The sequence below is a fragment of the Dromiciops gliroides genome, chromosome 2, assembly GCF_019393635.1.
Source record: "Dromiciops gliroides isolate mDroGli1 chromosome 2, mDroGli1.pri, whole genome shotgun sequence".
Classification (NCBI taxonomy): Eukaryota; Metazoa; Chordata; class Mammalia; order Microbiotheria; family Microbiotheriidae; genus Dromiciops; species Dromiciops gliroides.
This window is the reverse complement of record NC_057862.1, coordinates 409,918,365-409,922,567: the sequence shown is the minus strand read 5'-3', so window position 1 is coordinate 409,922,567 and position 4,203 is coordinate 409,918,365.

The window sequence follows — 4,203 nt, the reverse complement described above, 5'->3', positions numbered from 1 at the left end:
AGTCATTACATATCTCACTGCAGCAACTTCTATAAAATTTTAGGGTTTGATGTAAGAAGTGTAATGGTATCTGCAAACTAGAATAACATACAATCTTCAGGTAATCTCTCTTCCATTTGGACTTTGAATAGGACATCTTCTATGACAATGGTGAATATATATATATATATATACATACATACATACATACATACATACATACATACATACATACATAAGTATATACTACCTGAAGGTATTCATCATTGTCATATACATATATATATATTATATATATATGCCTGTTTTATACTTTGCTTAACATTAATAATCAGAATTGTTGCATTTTTCATGGTGATCTTTTTAAATTTTTTAATAATATTTTCCCACTTACATGTTAAAACAATTTTTAAACTTTGTTTTAATTTTAAGTTCCAAATTCTATCCCTCCTTCCCCTCCCCCATTCTTGAAAGGGAAAGCAATCTGATATGGGTTATACATGTTTGATCATGCAAAACATTTCAATATTAGTCATTTTATCAAGGCAAGTTTAAAGAGATTTCTTGCCAGAAAAGAGCCTTTAAGACTTTAAGACAAGAGAATCTGAGCCCATGAACCACCAAAAGGTCCATGGATAGATTTCAGGGGGCCTGTGAATTTATGGGGGGAAAACTCTTAATTTTCCCTAACCTCTAACTTAAATTTAGCATTTCCTTCCATGATGAATGTAGCAACAAGCCACAGGAGTATTAGCAATCCTTATGTCTTTATGGCCAAGAGAAATTACATATATTTTCACAGATATCACATTACTGTTATAGATATCTTGAAATATAATTTAACTTCATCACTACTTCAAAATTACTATTGTTATTAGACCCATTGTCATTAGGGCCTGAAGTCAGGAAGATTCATCTTCATGAGTTCAAATCCAGCCTCAGACACTAGCTGTGTGACCCTGATCAAGTCACTTAATCCTGTTTGTCTCAGTTTCTTCATCTGCAAAATGAGTTGGAGAAGGAAATGGAAAACCACTCCAGTATCTTTGCCAAGAAAACTCTACATGGGGTCATAAAGAGTTGAACACAACTGAAATGACTAAACAACAACAAATCAGACCCACTGCTAGATCAAATTTAACAGAAGTTTTCCTGTCTACACATGCTTTGCAACATAACTGGTCAGATATCAAGGCCCATAAGTTTCACTGGACTTCTAAAGGGATCTATCACACACAAAAACCCTAAGAACTGCTTTTCGGCTGTTTTGTGTTGCTCTGTCAAATACTTTTCTTTTTATAAGGTACTATTATTATTGAAGGATGCATAAATTTGTCCCTTACTTGCCAGTCCCTTTTACAATGTAATGCTCAGTTTTCAAGAGTTCATAGGGTCGGGCAGCTAGGTGGCTCAGTAGATAGAGTACTGGTCCTGGATTCAGAAGGACCTGAGTTCAAATCCGACCTCAGACACTTAACAATTACTAGGTGTGTGACCCTGGGCAAGTCACTTAACCCCAATTGCCTCATTAAGAAAAAAAGTAACTACCAAAGAGTTCATAGGGTCATAACTTTAAAGCAGGGAGGGACATTGGAGATAATCTTGTCCAAGACCCTGAACTTACACCTGAAGAAACTGAGGTTCAGCAAAATGAAATGATTCATTAAATTTTCATTAATAGTAAGCAACTGATTTGAAACCTGATCATTTGAATCTAAAATCAAGCACGCTTTCTATTACACCATTCCTTTCTCTTCTCAGTGATCAAAATATTCTCACCTGGACACTAACCTGATTGATGCAAGCTTGTGTAACGATTGGAATGATGCCACCTGCTGGATACTTACTGTAGAAGAGTTCTGCCCATGAAGCGAAGGTCTTTGAGGGCAAGACCAGGAGTCTTTTCTTTGGCGGGAAGAAGTGACGGACTAGTGGGAGGAGGAAGGAAGAGACTGGCGCTGACTCTGGGGCTTTTTCCTGAGGACGCGGGTGGAGAGCGGAGCTAGAAATGTGCTCTCCCTTTAATAGATAGGAATCTAGGCCTTTCTCTCTCTTTACCAAAATTCTTATTCTCCTTAATAAATGCTTAAAAGTCTAACTCTTGCTAAAGTTTATAATTTATTGGCGACCACTCATTAGATATTTTAGACAGACTAGCTAGAATTTTAACCCTTAACACTTGTTAGATCAGCCCCCTCACTCAGAAGATGATAAAACAGACAGCCAAAGTGACTTATGAGTATTCATGGATACAGTCCCTAAAGGAATTTACAAATACCAGTGTTTAGTGACTTACTTGATCTAATCAAGATTAACACACTTGCAAGGGGCTTCAATTTTTGTTGTTCACCTCTCTAACCAGCCCCTTGGGAAAACAGGAACAAATACATTGCTGGTTGGTAGAAAGACAGACACACTAATACACTGTTGGTGGAGCTGTGAAATGTTTCATTTATTCTGGGAAGCAATTTGGTATTGTGATAAAAAGATCACTAAAATGCTTAAACTATTTTATAGAGGAATCCTGCTATATACCCCAAGAAGGTAAAAATCAAACAGAAAGGTCTTACATATGCCAAAATATTTAAAGCACTGTTTTTTCACAGTAGCAAAGAACTAGAAACAAAATAGGTGTCCATTGATTGGAGAATGGCCAAAAAAATTGTGGTACAAGAATGTAATAGAATATTATTGGACATAAGGAATACTAGATATGAAGAATTAAGAGAAAAATTAAGCTTAATATGAACTGATTCATCATGAAGTAAGCAGAACCAAGAAAATACGACTACAGCAGTGTAAATGGAAAGAACAGAAAAACAAAACTGAATGCTTTATTATTATAATAAGAAGGTTTGACTTCAGAGAAGAAGTGAAAAAATGAAGTCCTTCCCTTTAATTTAGAGGTGGAGGTCCCCAGATATGGAATATTATATATTGTCTGACTTGTTTGTTGGTTTTGTTGAATTGTGGTTTTTTTCTTTAAATCTCTCTCACTTAGGAATGGCTTATTGAGTTGGGGGAAGGAGATGAATATATTCAGAAATTAATGTGACTTAAAAACAAAAGGCATCAATAACAAGTCAAACCCAGTAGCCTCTAGAATCTGTGGTCCCACCACAGATGGCAAAGCTGCACCTGGATAACCCATATTTTGGGAGGAATTGTCCGTGCAGCTTCATTTCTCTGAACTAGACAAAGAATGGGCAGTGAGGTACTTGTGCACTTCTCATATTTTCTCTGTATAAGTATTCTGTATGAGTACAAGGTTTATATATTATTCAACATACACTATGGTTAGATCAATTTAGTGTGAGACTTTGTGTTCCTTGAAATCCTGAACCTGACAAGCACACTAATGATTGTTGGATACAGAGCTAGAAGGGACCTTTGAGATCATCTAGTTAAACCCCACCTCCTGTTCTTCCAATGAAGAATTTATTATCCAATGAATGAATTTAGCGAGGTTGGCCTCTACACAACAGACATGCAATCCATCACCAGGTCCCAGTTGGTGGGATCTCCCAGAGCAATTGTTCTGCCTTGTGAGAACCCAGTCGCCTCTGCCCTACAATAAGGGCATCAGAGGAAGACATGAGGGTGAGATGATATAGTCTTAGAGGCTTTTTTTCCCTCCATTATTCCATTTTTACATAAAGGTAAAGAGCTATAGAAAGATTTTCATCATAAAGATGAAAGGTCGTTATTTGTGCCTGCCATAACCCCTCAAAGCTTTCTTTTATATCCCTGAATTTGTTAATAATATATCATGGAAGGGTCGGGGATTTCAGATGGGGAATGTGGCAGATCCTATTAGACTCAGTTTTATTGAACATTTTTCTCCTTTTCTATCTTTTAAAAACAAATTATACCAATAAATATTTTAAAACTGTATTATGGGGGGCAGCTAAATGGAGCAGTAGATAGAGCACCGGCCCTGGAGTCAGGAGTACCTGAGTTCAAATCCGGCCTCAGACACTTAACACTTACTAGCTGTGTGACCCTGGGCAAGTCACTTAACCCCAATTGCCTCACTAAAAAAAAACCAAACAAACAAACAAAAAAAACCAAAAAAACTGTATTATGGGTAGGAGTACATACACTAATAATCTCCTGGGAAAACTCGCTGAAATGACTGCCAGTTTTTGCAAGGTTCTCCAGTTGTAGGTGCAATTCTGTCAGTTACCCACCTGCTCTGGTTTAGATTTGGGAAAGCTTAGGAGG